Source organism: Rattus norvegicus, chromosome 11, assembly GCF_021556685.1.
Source record: "Rattus norvegicus strain SHRSP/BbbUtx chromosome 11, alternate assembly SHRSP_T2T, whole genome shotgun sequence".
NCBI classification, from domain to species: Eukaryota; Metazoa; Chordata; class Mammalia; order Rodentia; family Muridae; genus Rattus; species Rattus norvegicus.
The window spans coordinates 57,423,179-57,440,727 of NC_141544.1; the positions used below are offsets into that span (position 1 = coordinate 57,423,179).

The 17,549-nt window shown below is 41.7% G+C and overlaps 1 protein-coding gene across 2 annotated transcripts in view; it reads left to right on the forward strand.

Moving 5' to 3' along the window:
• The first annotated feature begins 4,321 nt into the window (after nt 1–4,321).
• Nucleotides 4,322–17,549, forward strand: part of Tmem45a (transmembrane protein 45A) — an 85,572-nt gene continuing 72,344 nt past the window's right edge. For both annotated transcript variants that reach the window (NM_001350002.1, XM_087575229.1), the window contains 1 exon segment: nt 4,322–4,662. The gene's annotated coding sequence lies outside the window, so the exon portion shown is untranslated.

The following is a 17,549-nucleotide window of genomic DNA, read 5'->3' on the forward strand; positions in this document are numbered from 1 at the left end:
GAACCACCCAGTTGGCCTGGTGCTGCCATGAAAGGGATAACGAACATCATGCTCCATGATGGTCAGGGAAGAGCCCCAAACTTCCAATGTTTGTTTGTTTGTTTGTTTGTTTTAAATGATCCTCAACCTCTTTAATCTAGGATGTCATCCAGGAGCAGAAAAAAGATGATTTCATTTTGGAGAAGTTTCATCAAACTGACGTACAGAGAAGTATGGTCAGCATCATGAGATGTGCTTTGAAATCCGAATCTTGCTTTTCCGGTGTGTTGAGGGTTATCCAGGAATTGCTGTAGTGGGAGAACTGGATTCTGATGATGCCAAGTAGCCTTGGTTTCTGTTGCTTAGGTTCCTGGGCTTGTCTCTGGTCATCTAGTCAGTCAGAGTGTTTAAGATCAAAAACTCAGGTGACAGCAGATACTGGCGAGGATGTGGAGAAAGAGGAACACTCCCCCATTGTTGGGATTGCAGACTGGTACAACCACTCTGGAAATCAGTCTGGTGGTTCCTCAGAAAATTGGACATTATACTACCTGAGGACCCAGCTACACCACTCTTAAGTATATACCCAAAAGATGCTCCAGAATATAACTAAGACACATGCTCCACTATGTTCATAGCAGCCTTATTTACAATAGCCAGAAGCTGGAAGGAACCCAGATGCCCTTCAACAGAGGAATGGATACAGAAAATGTGGTACATCTACATAATGGAGCACTACTTATCTATTAAAAACAACGACTTTATGAAATTCTTTGGCAGATGGAAGAAATTAGAAAATATCATCCTGAGTGAGGTAACCCAATCACAAAATAACACACATGATATGCACTCACTGATAAGTGGATATTAGCCCAAAAGCTCAGAATACATAAGATACAGTTCACAGACCACATGAAGCTCAAGAAGAAAGAACAAAATATCCTTCTTAGAAGTGTCCTCTTCAGTCCTTCTTAGAAGAGGGAACAAAAATACTCACAGGAGGAAATATGGAGACAAAGTGTAGAGCAGAGACTGGAGGAAAGGCCATCCAGAGACTGCCCCACCTGAGGATCCATCCCGTATACAGTCACCAAACTCAGACATTATTGTGGATGCCAAGAAGTGCTTGCTGACAGGAGCCTGATATAGCTGTCTCCTGAGAGACTCTGCCAGAGCCTGACAAATACAGAGGTGGATGCTGGCAACCAACCATTGGACTGAGCACAGAGTCCCCAGTGGAGGAGTTAGAGAAAGGACTGAAGGAGCTGAAGGGGTTTGCAACCCCATAAGAAGTCCAATACCAATCAACCAGAGCTCCCCTGAGGGGAATGCCAGGGTGGGTAGGCAGGAGTGGGTGGTTGAGTGGGGGAGCACCCTCATCGAAGCAGGGGGAGGGAGAAGAGGATGGGAGTTTCTGGAGGTGAAACAGGGAAAGGGGATAACATTTGAAATGTAAATAAAAAATATCCAATAATAAAAAAAAAAGAAGTATGGCCTGAGAGGAGGTGAGCCACCAACTCGGAAACTCTTTAAAAGTTAACCTTTTTATTTTGAGGTAGTTGTAGATGTACAGGTAGTTCGTTGACATAAAGGAGATGTCATGGATCCATCTCCAGTTTATTCCAGCTTCACTCCGCTGAACTGTGCTGTATCCTAGCACAGGCAAGTGACACAATGTTTCCATTACTATAAACGTTCCCTTGGGTGCCTTTTATAGCCACACTCACTTCCTTCCAGCCCTCACCTTCCTTAAACCTGAACAACCACTCACCTGCTATCGGTCTCACAGCTTTATCCCTGGAGAACCTCACTTCAGCCCAACCAGGAAGCATGCGGACAACTATCTCGATCTTCACCTTGGAGAGCTTTTTTATACACACCTATTAAAAGTTGGAAGTTCTCCGTTACTCCCATTTCTCTGGAGTATTTATGGTGCTGAGCTTTGCTAAGTCCTTGTCTCCTTGATAATTTATGACTTTATTTTAGTCTATTGATAACATGGATTATACTGATTGTTCTTTGATTTTTTTTTTGAGTACTGAACAAGACCTACATTCCTGAGAAAACTCCACTTTGTGTGTGTGTGTGTGTGTGTGTGTGTGTGTGTGTCTGTGTGTGTCTGTGTGGGTGTGTGATTCTTTTTATATATTTCTGTATTGCATTTGCTGCTATATGGTTAAGGAGTTTTGACTTCTTTATCTTGCCATAGCCTAGCTAGTAAGAGCCAATGGTAGGATCCGCGTAGGGCTTTCCTGAGTGAATGTGAGTGGGCTGCAGTTTCTTACTGCTTTTCAGTTACAGCAAAGTGGCTATTAAACAAAGTATTAAAGCATTCTTTTTTAAATCTACACTTCTCTTTCTCTCACCCTTCCTATGGAAGGAGCTAACACTGAGTTTACTATAGTTCCCCCCGCCCATACATTTCTATTCCTGTTTGCATTTTAGTTACTTACTCTGCAGTCAGCTTTCCGATCACCATGACAAAATATGCAACTTAAAACTAGGAAAGGTTTATTTGACTTAAAGTCTCAGAGCTTTCAGCCTTAATACTCTTGGGGCTAGGATGAGGAGGAATATCATGGCTGAAACGCGTGGTAGAGGAAGTCGGCTCATGCCTAGTCAGCAAAGAGAGACTAGAAAGGGCTGGGGACAAATACATCCTTTAAGACCATGCTCTACCACAGCCAAACATTGGATGGAACTTGGACACTCTTATGGAAGAATAGGAGGAAGGATTGTGGCCCCTAGGGGGATAGAAACTCCATAGGAAGACCAACAGGGTGAACTAACCTGAACCCTTGGGGCTCTCAGAGTCTGAACCACTATCATACACAGACTGGACCTAGACTCACTCACATAGAGGAGGTGTGCAACTTGGTCTTCATATGGGTCCCAAACAACTGGAATGGGAGCTATTCAAGTTCCGAAAGCTGTTGCCTGCATGTGGGATATGTTCTAGCTGGGCTGCCTTGTCTGGCCTCAGAGTGAGAGGAAGCACCTAGGCTCCCAGAGACTTGAAATGCTAGGGTGGAGGTGTGTGCAGAGGGGCTCCCACTTGCTCAGAGTAGAAGGGGAGCAAGGATGGGGGAAGGATTGTGAGAGGGGATGACAGGGAAGGGAGACAGTAAACGGAATGTAAAGTGAATAAGTTTATTTATTTATTTTTTAAAAAAGGTAATGCTTCACAGTGGCCTAACTTTTTTCTGTCATATCTTGACTTTGATGGTTCTACTTTCTCAGGCTTTAATTCATGTCCTTTGGGGACATTCTAGGTCCAGACTGACATCTTCAGCTTCAAGTTCAAGCTAACCTACAGCCTCACCATGATGTGGCCCCTTGAATGCTGAGGTTCTAGTGTGTGTGCCTTCTGTCAGCCTTCCCGAATTTCTTCATGCTGACTTCGGTATAAGTCTAAGAGGGCTAGTTATGTATTGCTCTGGGAAATCTACATTCCTGCAAGCAGAATCTTTTTTTTTCTTTTGTGAGGAGCCTGTCCTAGTAGTCAATAAACGTGGTATCTGTTAACGGTAATTTATAAAAAGCAAGTTTATCCTTGGTGATCAGCCCATTATGAAGCAGCTTTCCATGAAAGGAGGAGGACCGTTGATCGATTACAAATAATTCTGAGAGCTGAACACAGGACACAAATGACTTCAATGACCTCATACAGAATCAAAACATGCGTGGTGCGATTCTATAGTTCTAACAGGTCAAAATGAGAGTTCTTGTCTTCCCAAGAATTACTCCTGTCCGCAGGAAAGCAAACCTCAGCGAGTAAACCTCAAGCATTTTTTTAAGCACCCACCCAGGGCTTCTCTCTGGAAACGACCACATTTCTGATTTAGTAAAAGGTCCATTATTCCTGAATCTTTAGAATACTGGTTCCCCAATTAGTTCTCTTCAACTCCTACTTTTCTCTCACCAGGGAAGGTGTGGATAGGAAATCTTTGAGGCGGGACTGGACCGCCCTTTTGGAGGCGTGGGTAACGCACTTCTTCAACCCCTTCTTCGACCCCCTTAAGCTACTGATTCCGTTCCTTGCCTCAATCGGTAGCGATTCCTCTGTTTAAACAAACTAGTTCCTTACAAGGCCTGCCGTCAAGGAGCGAGGGCAGGGGCAAGCTCCGAGTTCTGGCGATTGCTCCAACCACCACTCCCCAGACCCCGTTGCCACGCAGTGCCACATCAGCGACTGCACAGCGTAGAGCGCCCAGCTAAATTCTTTTCTAGGAGGCGAGTAGCCTAGTGGGCGGAGGCAGATTGAGCCCACAGGAGTGGCAGGCTGCTCCACCAATCGGTAACCAGGGAGGAGGCTTTGCCTCCAACCGCAGCCACAGCCAGTGCCCCGCCGGGAAACCAGATGAAGCACATCTGGACAGCTGTGCCGAGAAAGTTTGTGGGCCCTTTCCAGGCCTGCCACCAGCAAGGCACGTCCCCCACGTAGCCTCCTGCTAGCCACTTACTACTTAAATATTTTTTTTTCCCAAGAAGCAATCAGCAACCCAAGCTTGAATCCTTTTCTTCTCCCCTATTTGAGGCGAGGCCACATCACATCAACACAGTTTAATTTTCATGGGGCTTTGCGATCAAAAGAACAGAAACGGCAACAAAAGTCCAGCTGCCTTCTGATCCTAACTGACAAAGTGGGGACCCAGTAAGGTGTGAGTAAACAGGCCAAGCTGGGTAAGTTCTGAAGACTTGGGGACATCCTCCTCCTTGTCCTGCTGAGCTCTCTAGCCTGCACCTTTGCTCTTCTCCACAGACTTCTGTTTGTTAAGGGGAGAAAAACATCTCACGCTGGGAAAGACTGCAGGGACATCGGGCTTCTTCTTTTTTTTTTTTTTTTCTGTTTTGTGGAAAATGTTTGGTTTGCTATTTAAAATTGACGAGGGTTGGTGCTAGTATAAGGTTTCTTGAGAACAAATTTTTGACTGGTGTTTTGTTGTAAACCTTTCTTCATCCCAAAGTTAAATAATTCTTATTCTTATTCTTACTCCTCCTCCTCCTCCTCCCCCTCCTCCTCCTCCTCCCCCTCCTCCTCCTCCTCCTCCTGTCCTCCATTCCCTATTTTGATAGATGACTGAGAAAACTCTCTGATGTATTTGGAGTTAACACAACGTTTGACAAATTATTTACAACTTGAATGACATAAAAGATTTACCAGATCTTTCACTTAAGTTTGAATGTAGTTGAAAGGGCAAATATCCTAACTCAAAAAGGGAGAACCAAATTCCTTTTAGATTATTACCACAATAATTAAACAAGTGATAGACCGCTCGACGTGTCTGCAATCCTATAATTACATAATTAACCTGTTGTTCCATCAAAAACAGTATCCATGGTGTTTATTATACGTGCGCTATTACAGAGGGCTCTACTGATTTAGCAATGAGGTGGTGGAAAATGCTGACCTCCTGGTGGGTGGCTCAAGGCCCATTCCTTCTGAAAATCTATGATTTCTTCTGTCTGAGTAATGTGTTTCGAAGTTCAGAGTAACAGTGCATGCTGTTTACTGTTTGGGGAAGACTTCCCTCAAGTAGATCTTTAATTTCTGGCTCTTAAAGCCCTGGGTGGGAATTTGGAGCAAGAATGATTACTTCTAGAGCATGTTTTGGTCCACAATTACAGAGGATTTAGGGATGCTGGGTTAGAACGACATTATCGCAAAGAGGCAATGAGAGCTAGCTTGTCTCCATCCGTTCATAGCTTCATGGTAGATCCCCATCTGCTCCCCAATTTTCTCCTTTATAATGTGTGGATAATAAGTGATCATACATATTGATAGGGTCTAGAGTACTGAGTGAAAACATGCCAGTTGTTAGGCCAGCCTTGCTTTGCTGCCTTTCATTCCTTTTTGCCTTCCTCCCTGGCCTCTGTGCATCAGATTCTTCAAGCAGCATTCCGACTTCCCTCCTAGAAACCAGGGTTTATCCAGTTCCGCACACTTGCTAGCCAGGTGTGACATACGGTCGTGAAAGAGAAAGCATCATGTACGGACAGCAAAGGAGAACTGGTGGGGGCCTTAGAGATATAGAAGGTTCTGGGGTGCAGATGATAGAAAAGACTATCTGAATGTAGGTTGGTTTCTTGGAAACACTGCCGTGTCTGGGAAGGGGTTTTGCCAGTTTGTTTTATGGGGCAGTGTGGGGAGGGGTCATAGGGGTGGGAGAGCATCTAGGAGCAAGGCAAAATATGGCAAAGGTGCAACTAACTGCTAGAGGGTGTGGAGCTGTCCTTGGAGCATTGAGCAAATCTACGAGAAATCGTGTGTGTGTGTGTGTGTGTGTGTGTGTGTGTGTGTGTGTGTGTGTAATGGAGGTAAGCTTCTGTTGAAAGTGCGAGCACCCTAAGAGGGGTTGGGTTGTCAGCGAAGGAGAGTTTGTGAAGTAGATTGATGTGGGCCTGGGAAACCGAAATGACACCAGTGCCAAGTGGTGGCTTAGTGAAATGATACGTCTCCACAGCTCACCCAACATGCTCGCCTCTTGCAGCCGGGGTGGGCTAGGCTAGACGCTCAGCAGGACATGGCAGTGTGAACACCTGGCAGCGATGTCTTCCAGCTCTGTTCTAGTGTTCTGGTACGCTGGGCTGTTATTTTTCATTAACAAAGGCCACTTTGAAGTCTTTGACAGGCGTGTGATTGCTAGAACCTTGCCCTGTTCTCATAATAGACCTAACATGTGCAGGTAGATCTTTAGCACCCTGTTAATAAAAACCATCTATCGATATGACATATATGCAAGTGAAGGGTCAGGTTTGAGTTCTTGTCCCTTCCCTCAATGACATTGTGCCTGCTGACCACCTGCCTGACCTCAGGCAAGATGCTGAATCATTATGACCCTGTGATAAAAATCTGTGGAATGATCGTCAGGGTCTTTTTCCATTGGGTGGTCATATATTCCTCTCCTACTAGTTTTGGAAGAGTCTATTGTGCACAGATGGCTATTTGAGACATCTAGCTATTATTTTTGATCATTTAACAGTTAGCAAGTGTTCTGAGTATCCAGCTCATGGTATTGTCTCAGAAGGAAACCTTTTGAGGGTTGCTACCCCACAGAGGCACAGGTAGATTAAAATACTTGCCCACAACTCATAGTAAATAAGAGGTAGGCATAGAGTCTAACACCAGACCCTCAGGCTTTAACCATTAGGCTACACAGTCTTAGGTATATGAGAAACTGGCTCTTCCTCCTCCTCCCCCCTTCTCTCCTCCTTCTTTCCCACTTTGTTCTCTTTCTTATTTTCTACTTCCTCCTCCTTTCTTAGTTGTAGGGTTTTGCTCTTTAGCTTAAGCTGCTTCAAATGAAAATTCTCTTGTCCTACCTTCCTGAGTCCTGGCATCAAATGCCCACCACGCAAAGTTTCATTGTTCTAGTGTGTGGTTGGAAGAATCAACTAGTCAGTGAAAAGAGGAACACTGGATCCAGGTTTGCACTGATTAAATTCGAAGAGGCCCGAGTAGAAACAAGATTAATTATATTTGTACATGAAATAAGTTTCATTGGAGGCAAACATCTGTCTTCTTATCTTGTTTGAACATAGCTCAACTGTAGTATTCTGGATTTAAAGTACACACTCAATGTATATCAGTTGGTGTCAATTGGTTGATTATCTGCATTGAAAACGGACCTAGGAGATGACTGGTGTATTACTGAGTTTTTGGGTGTAGAAGCACAATCCTCTTTTTTTATCCTTTAGAGTACCTAGCTCTCGATCACCCCCAAAGCTTCACAAGAACGATTTGCAAGCATACATCCCAGCCAGAGGACTGCATACACTCTTTATTCATTTGTCAGAAACTCCTTGCCATGTCATTTGTCAATTAGCCAGTTAGCAAGTGGAATGAAAGAAATTCTGAGCCTGAATAACTATTAAAAGGCCCTTGAATCAGGTTATAGGGGCCATGGCCTCTCTTCTCCCTCCATTCTGCTCCCAGATTTACGTCGAATAGGTGCTTTCCTCTAAATGCTGTTGCCACGAAGTACTGCACCATCAAATGCAAAAATCAACAGAGCTAAGCATTCATCAGCTGAAGCCAATGTCTCAGCTTCCGGAGCTCTGCTTTTACAGGTGTGCACAGCCACACCCAGCAGGGCCGAAAGCTGAGCAGCCAACACACAACCTCCTTTTCACAGTTAGGTCTTACTCTTTCAGACTTTCTCTACAAGTCTCTTTTCAGCTTAATTAAAGGTTCTAAGTGGGACTTCATCATACTATTCTGGCTTTGCTTCAACAAAGATCTCAACAATATATACTATACACACTTCAACCTGACAGTCGAGGCACAGAGATCTTCACGAGGATTATCTTGTCATGGAGAAAAGATGTTGACACGCAGATGACAACTGTTCTTTTTCTAAGGTCATCCTGGCATCCAGAGAAGCTTGTCTCATGGGGTTTGTGTGCATGGTTTCCTCTCAGACTGTTTGTTGATCTGTGAACCACTTGTGTAAAGTCACCTTTGGCTTTCCAGAGCCAGCTATGGACTTTTACACTTAGCTGTCTCAGGAAAACCGTAGAAGACAATGAGTCTTTTCTCCCAAACCACCCATCACCACTTTGGACTGGCCTGTGCAAATGCCTTCTTGTTCTTGCTGTCCTGAGCAGAGATGACTGTCCTCTGTGGATTTTTTTTTTCAAGAGAAAAAATTTAAAGGTGATGAGTTAGAATAAGGTAGTAATTTCCTGACAAGAAACAAAGTGACTTTATCTGTACCTTTCTCTATTATGCCTGAAATTCCACAGGTTCTAGAAAATATTTACACTATTATACATGATTCTCTTTAATAGACAGAAAATAGATTTTTTTTAGAAAAATGCTATGCCTATGAAAAATGATCTCCTGAAAGGAAATTGTGCCAGACTCTGATTTCAGCCTCTTTTGGTTGGTTAGCCTTGTCACCTCCAAAAGATTACACAGTTCCTCAGACTATTCTACAGACTAGCACTATGGTATTAACACAGCTGTTGAGTTTCCAACTGGTGTTCTTATAAGTGAGCTGGTACCCTTTCTCTCAGCACTTAGAAATAGGCCAATAGGCCCTGTTGGAGGAAAATTCCATCCAAGTTCCTAGTTAAACAAATAAATGAACAAAATTAAATCAGACCTCTTCTGGGATGTTTACAGAGGGTACTTTTCAGCCTGCAGCTTCCTTCCTGTGTCTACTCACTCACTGTTCCAGCCCTGATTTATGCTGTGCTCTTGTTAACTCCAAGCTTCACAGCCAATATTCCTGAGTGCTGTATTTACTTCTTGGGAGTAGTAACCTGTGTAAGAAGTTTCCCTATTCATTCTTGATGACCTGAAAGTAAAATTAGCCCATTTCTGGTTTGAATCATCAATCAGTTGCCAAACTAACACTGTTCCTTTTGTGTAAGGACTGTCTATCTTTGACCCAGAGTCTATCACAAAGTATATTTTCTGTAATGAACATTTGTAGAGGATTTTTAATCCATCAACATGGCTATTCTGATCTCATCTAAGGACCTTTCAGTCTCTGTGATCTGGCCGCAATGCAGACACACCCTTAGTACACACCTTTAATCCTGGCTGGAACCCTTTTATACACACCTTTAATCCCAAACAATGAAATCTAATTTAGGGACAGACAAAGTGAGAGTTAGAAAGGAATTTGATGGATGAGTCAGAGATAGGATACACCCAGCTCTCAGAAGAAAAGCTGTTTAAGAACAATGCAGGGAAAAGTGAATTTGAATTAAATTCAGTAGAAGAATTGAAATCAAAAGTTCATGATATGTAAGATTTCACAATTTCAGATAAATATTTCTTTTACAAAAGACATTGGTGCCTTAAATATCCCCAGAACAGTAAATTAAAATATTATACCAAATTTACCCACAGCACATCTTACATGCATAGACATAGGGCTACGTCTTACATGCATAATGCTTTTCTTCCTTAGTAAGATTGTGGGCTTGTTGGTCCCTATTTCTTCCAGTCACTATGAGAATGAAGTGGTATATAGTGCTGGCCTTTGTCTACGCTGTTTGCTCTAGAACTAGACAGTTGTGTGGCCATGCTTGCTATGATGTGTTTACTTCACAGAAAGACACATGTGTGATTACTGTGTTTGTTAACCTTAGATGGTAGACTCTTGCACGCACACTTGGAAAATGATGTATTGAAACGTGGAGAGAGTAAGGTTTCTACGGTCATACAGTGGCTAATTCAGAATTTCAATCTAAGGCTAACAAGTATTTGTGGGTATAAGGACAAATGTTTAGAATGCACTTTGGGATAGTGCTAGTTTAATAAAGTTATAGGCTTTCCTTCAAGGTCCGTGACTTCACTAGCCCTGGGTAATTACCTAGGTTACCAGTATCATCCCAGCATTCACTCTTGTTGAGCAGGTCTTAAGTTCAATTAAAGAGCTGCTGGCTACCACCAAGTCATGCATACCAGTACTTCACCCTTAGGGTTATTGGACCCTGGTGGTTGTTGTGATTCATAGGCATCATAGCTGGGTAGGGCTACGTTGCTTGCTTCCCTCCTTTGGAAGCCTGCCTGGTGGCATGGAAGCAAAGCCTCAGAGGGAGGTTTTCAAGTCAGTTCCAGGGGATTTAGCTCAGTGGTAGAGCGCTTACCTAGGAAGCGCAAGGCCCTGGGTTCGGTCCCCAGCTCCGAAAAAAAGAACCAAAAAAAAAAAAAAAGAAGAGCGCGTGCTCCTAACCGTCAAGTCAGTTCCAGCTCTGGGGCTTCTGGTCCCTGTGTCTAAAGTATGTGGTTTCTGCCCTCTTCCACTTTGCTCACTAGGTGTCCCCAGTATTAATACAAGTGTTCAGGCTTTGGGGGAAAAGTGGTTAAAAGAACAAACAGTGATTGAGGATATGATACACACTTTTGTTTATTCTTCCATCTATTAGATCAGTGGTCCTCAACCTATGTGTCATGACCACTAAGACAGTGAATCTCAACCTTCTTTTTTTTTAATTTTATTTTTCTTGGCTATTTTATGTATTTACATTTCAAATGTTATCCCCCTTTCCCCCCTCTCCCATTCCTGCCCCCTGCTTCTATGAGGTTGCTCCCCATCTCACCCACCTACTCCAACCTCAACACCCTGGCATTAACCTACATTGGCGAAACGAGCCTTCACAGGACCAAGGGCTTTTCTTCCTATTGATGCTGGACAATTCCATCCTCTGCTACATATGTGGCTGGAGTCATGGGTCCTTTCATGTGTACTCATTGTTTGGTGGTTTAGACCCTGGGAGTTCTGATGGGGTCTGGTAGGTTGATATTGTTGTTCTTCCTATGGTGTTGCAAAATCCTTCAGCTCCTTCAGTTTTTTCTCTAACTCCTGCATTGGGCTCCCCTTGTTCAGTCCAATGGTTAGCTGCAAGCATCCTCATCTGTATCAATAGGGCTCTGGCAGAGCCTCTCGGGAGACACCGACATCAGACTCCTGTCAGCATGTACTTCTTGGCATCAGCAATAATGACTGGGTTTGGGGGCCACATGTGGGATGGATCCCCAGCTGAGGCAGTCTATGGATGACCTTTTCTTCAGTCCTGCTCCACTATTTGTCCCTATTCTTTGTCCAGTGATTATTTAGTTTCCCTTATAGTAAGGACTCAAGCATCCACATTTTGATCTTCCTTCATCTTGGGCTTCATATGATCTGTGATTTTTTTTCTTAGATATTCTAAACTTTTGGGCTAATATCCACTTATTAATGAGTACATACAATGTGCAGTCTTTGTGACTGGGTTACCTCATTCAGGATGGTATTTTCTAGTTCCACCCATTTGCCTAAGAATTTCATGTAGTCATTATTTTTAATAGTTGAACAGTACTCCATTGTGTAGATGTGCCACACTTTCTGTATCCATTCCTCTGTTGAAGGACATCTGGGTTCTTTCCAGTTTCTGGCTATTATAAATAAGGCTACTATGAACATAGTGGAGCATGTGTTCTTGTTATATGTTGGAGAATGTTTTAGGTATATGCCCGGGAGGGGTATTGCTGGCACCTCAGTGCAATTTTCTGAGGAACAGCCAGACTGATTTCCAGAGTGGTTGTACCAGCTTGCAGTCTCACCAATGATGGAGGAGTTTTCCTCTTTCTCCACATTCTCACCAGCATCTATTGTCACCTGAGTTTTAGATATTATTCATTCTGACTGGTGTGAGGTGGAATCTCAAGGTTATTTTGATTTGCATTTCCCTGATGAGTAAGGATGCTGAACATTCTTTTAGGTGCTTCTTAGATTGGGTATACCTCAGTTGAGAATTCTTTGTTTAGCTGTGTATCCCATTTTTTAAAATAGGATTATTTGATTATCTGGAGCCTAACTTCTTGAGTTCTTTGTATATATTAAATATTAGCCTTTTATCGGATGTAGGATTGGTAAAGACTGTTTCCCAATCTGTTGATTGTCATTTTGTTCTACTGACAGTATCCTTTGCCTTATAGAAGTTTTGCAATTTTATGATGTCCTGTTCGGTGATTCTTGATCTTAGAGCATAAGCCATTGGTGTTCTGTTCAGGAAATTTTCTCTTGTGCTTATGTGTTCAAGGTTATTCCCCACTTTCTCTTCTCTTAGCTTCAGTGGGTCTGGTTTTATGTGGAGGTCTTTGATCCACTTGGACTTGAACTTTTTACAAAGAGATAAGAATGGGTCAATTTGCATTCTTCTACAAGCTCACCTCCAGTGGAACCAGCACCATTTGTTGAAAATACTGTGTTTTCCATTGAATAGTTTTAGCTCCTTTGTCAAAGATCAAGTGACCATAGGTATGTGGGTTCATTTCTGGGTCTTTAATTCTATTCTATTGCTTTACCTGCCTGTTTCTGTATCAATACTGTGCAGATTTTTATTACAATTGCTCTGTAATACAGGTTGAGGTCAGGGATGGTGATTCCCCCAGAAGTTCTTTTATTATTGAAGATAGTTTTCAACATCCAGGATGTTTTACTTTTCAAATGAATTTGCAAATTGCTCTTTTTAATTCTATGAAGAACTGAGTCAAAATTTTGATGGGGGTTGCATTGAATCTGTAGATTGCTTTTGGCAAAATGGCCATTTTTACTATATTAATCCTGCCAATTCATGACCATGGGAGATCTTTCCAGCTTCTGAGATCTTTGAAATGTTTCTTCAGAGACATGAAGTTCTTGTCATACAGATCTTTCACTTGCTTGGTTAGAGTCACACCAAGGTATTTTAGATTATTTGTGGTTATTATGAAGGATGTCATTTTCCTAATTGCTTTCTTAACCTGTTAATCCTTTAAGTAGAGGAAGGCTACTGATTTATTTGAGTTAATTTTATAGCCAGCCACTTTGCTGAAGTTGTTCATCAGCCTTAGTAGTTCATTGGTGGACTTTTTGGGGTCTCTTAAGTATACAATCATATCATCTGCAAATGGTGATATTTTACTTCTTCTCTTCCAATTTGTATCCCTTTGACCTCTTTTTGTTATCTAATTGCTCTGGCTAGGACTTCAAGTACTATACTGAATATGTAAGGAGAGAGTGGGCAGCCTTGGCTAGTATCTGATTTAGTGGGATTGCTTCAAGTTTCTCTCCATTTAGTTTGATGTTGGCTACTGGTTTGCTGTAGATTGCTTTTACTATGTTTAGGTGTGGGCCTTGAAATTCCTGATCTTTCCAAGACTTTTATCATGAAAGGTGTTGAGTTTTGTCAAGTGCTTCCTTAGCATCTAATAAATGATCATGTGGATTTTTTCCTTGAATTTGTTTATATAGTGAATTACATTGATGGATTTCCATATATTGAACCATCCTTGCATCCCTGAGATGAAGCCTACTTGATCATTATAGATGATCATTTTAATGTGTTCTTGGATTCAGTTGCAAAAATTTTATTGAGTATTTTTGCATCAATATTCATAAAGGTAATCTATGTGATGTTTTCTTTCTTTGTAGGGTCTTTGTGTGGTTTAGGTATAAGAGTAACTGTGGCTTCAAAAAGGGAATTGGATAGTGTTCCTTCTGTTTCTAATTTGTGGAGTAGTTTCAAGTGTATTGGTATTAGGTCTTCTTTGAAGGTCTGATAGAATTCTTTAATAAACTCATCTGCTCCTGAAGTTTTTTTGGTTGGGAGACTTTTCATGACTGCTTTTATTTCTTTAGGGGTTATGAAACTGTTTAGATGACCCCAATTTAACTTTGGTACCTGGAATCTGTCCAGAAAATTGTCCATCTCATACAGGTGTCCCAGTTTTGTTATGTATAGGCTTTTGTAATAGGATCTGATAATTTTTTTTATTTCTTCAGTTTCTGTTGTTATTTCTTCCTTTTCACTTCTAATTTTGTTAATTTGTACACACTCTGTGTCCTCTGATTAGGATGACTAAGGGTTTATCTATCTTGTTGATTTTCTCAAAGAACAAGCTCCTGGTTTTGTTGATTCTTTTTATAGTTCTTTTTGTTTCTACTTGGTTGGTTTCAGCTCAGAGTTTGATTATTTCCTGCCATCTACTCTTCTTGAGTGAATTTGCTTCTTTTTCTTCTAGAGCTTTCAGGTGTGCTGTCAAGCTGTTAGTGTATGCTCTTTCCAGTTTCTTTTTCCAGGCATTCAGAGCTAAGAGTTGTCAATGAGTAGAGCATTGTTCAGCTTCCATGTGTATGTGGGCTTTCTGTTGTTTTTTATTGTTATTGGTCTTCTTTTTGCTTTGTTGCAAGATTACTTTCTTGCCTTTTCTAGGGTATAGTTTCCCTCCTTGTGTTGGAGTTTTCCATCTATTATCCTTTGTAGGGCTCGATTTCTGGAAAGATATTGTATAAATTTGTTTTTTTTTTCATGGAATATCTTGATTTCTCCATCCATGATAATTGAGAGTTTTGCTGGATACAGTAACTTGGGCTGGCATTTATGTTCTCTTCTGTATGACATTTGCCCAGGATCTTCTAGCTTTCATAGTCTGTTGAGAAATCTGGAGTAATTCTGATAGGTCTGCCTTTATATGTTACTTGACCTATTTCCTTTACTGCTTTTAATATTCTTTTTTGTTTAGTGCATTTGGTGTTTTGACTATTGTGTGAAGGTAGGGATTTCTTTTCTGGTCCAATCTTTTTGGAGTTCTGAAGGTTTCTTGTATGTTCATGGGCATCTCTTTCTTTAGGTTAGGGAAATTTTCTTCTATAATTTTGTTGAAGATATTTACTAGCCCTTTAAGTTGGTAATCTTTCTTCTCTTCTATACCTTTTATCCTTAGCTTTGGTCTTCTCCCTGTGTTCTGGATTTCCTGGATGTTTTGGGTTAGGAGCTTTTTGCTTTTTGCATTTTCGTTCACTATTGAGCTAATGTTTTCTATGACATCTTCTGTCCCTGAGATTCTCTCTTCAATCTCTTGTATTCTTTTGGTGATGCTTACATCCATGACTCCTGATGTGTTTCCTAGGTTTTCTATTTCTAGGGTTGTCTCTATTTGTGATTTCTTTATTGTTTCTATTTTCCTTTTTAGATCCTGGATGGTTTTGTTCAATTCCTTCACCTGTTTTGTTGTGTTTTCCTATAATTCTTTAAGGATTTTTGTATTTCCTCTTTAAGGCCATCTACCTATTTACCTGTGTTCTCCTATATTTCTTTAAGGGAGTTATTTATGTCCTTCTTAAAATCCTCTGTCAAGGCCCATACATATACAGCCACCCAATTAGACAAGATGGATGAAGCAAAGAAGTGCAGACCGACAGGAGCCGGATGTAGATCGCTCCTGAGAGACACAGCCAGAATACAGCAAATACAGAGGCGAATGCCAGCAGCAAACCACTGAACTGAGAATAGGTCCCCTATTGAAGGAATCAGAGAAAGAACTGGAAGAGCTTGAAGGGGCTCGAGACCCCAAAAGTACAACAATGCCAAGCAACCAGAGCTTCCAGGGACTAAGCCACTACCTAAAGACTATGCATGGACTGACCCTGGACTCTGACCCCATAGGTAGCAATGAATATCCTAGTAAGAGCACCAGTGGAAGGGGAAGCCCTGGGTCCTGCTAAGACTGAACCCCCAGTGAACTAGTCTATGGGGGGAGGGCGGCAATGGGGGGAGGGTTGGGAGGGGAACACCCATAAGGAAGGGGAGGGGGGAGGGGGATGTTTGCCCGGAAACCGGGAAAGGGAATAACACTCGAAATGTATATAAGAAATACTCAAGTTAATAAAAAAAAAATAAAAAAAAAAAGAAATGCATGCTGAAAAAAAAAATCCTCTGTCATCATCATGAGATGTGATTTTAAACTCAGATCTTGCTTTTCCAGTCTGTTGGGATATCCAGTATTTGCTGTGGTGGGAGAAGTGGATTCTGATGATACCAAGATTAATCTTGGTTTCTGTTGCTTAGGTTCTTGATCTTGTTTCTAGCCATCTGATTATCTCTGATACTAGTTGGTCTTGCTGTCTCTGGCTGGAGCTGTGGGCCTCTGAGCCCATGAGCCTGTGAACCTGTGATCTTTGGAGTGAGAACACTCCTGGCAGACCAGCTCTCTGCAGGCAGGTTTTGTGTCTGAGAGCTGTGGAACAGCCAAAGCTCTGAGTGCAGATGGAGACTGCAAGGCGATTCTCCACCTTGTTAATGTTAAGACCCTTTAATAAAGTTCCTCATGTGTGGTCACCCCCAACCATAACATTATTTTGTATTAGATCAAACATGGACAAGCATTTCCATCACTGCCTGTTGGGCAGTGAGAACCTTTCACTAAATTCAGAATGAGCAACATGTGAGGTTTAAAAGATCCCAGAAAAGCTCTGGCCAACCTAGCTTTAGTTATAACCTGATGCTCCTCTGGCCACCTTCGTGCGAAGATGCCTCATGTCTCAGAAGTGCTTTTAGACTGTTTGTTTCCTTCAGAAAATACAGGACTTCAGACAGCTCATTCCAAATGCCTCTGAGATTGGGGAATAAAATGAAGATAGTCCATTATAGTTACCTTGCTCCCATTGGGCAGGATTGTTTACAAGGAAGCATGGTTGCTGTTGTCCAGTGCTTATAGTCAGTTTCCTGTGATTATAGCTTTGGCCTTTGATGATTGCCATCCAGAGAATCTTCTGTATGGAAGCAACTAGGACTCTCACCTCATCTCATCACTGTGCATGCCTGCAACAAAAATGCCAAGGTACCAGGTACAGTCAAAATGATTCACTGAGCCACAGAGAGCCATGGCTTCTAGAAATCTTACCTGCCAGTAGTTTGGACCTTTTTTCTATTGTCTACTCTGATGATTACTGGACTCTTGGAAGATGATTCTTTTGTCTTTTTTTATTTTTAGTTATTAGATATTTATTCTTTTTTAGCAAGAATAATGCATGTTCATTTTAGAAATATGGTAAATACAAATAAAGAGAGGAAGATCATTCATCTTTCACAAGTTTATATGTGCATATATGTAACATACCCTGTCTTTCAAAATATGATATTCCCATATTATTTTTTTTAGCAAATCAGTAAAGCTTTTCTATTAAAAGCCAGAGACATATAATCAACAGTAAGATACAGACAACAAGAGATATAGCCAAAGCCACTAACAGCAACAGATTCAATGCAGGAAGATGGGTAAAGGTCTTAGCAGGAAAATGCTAATCAAA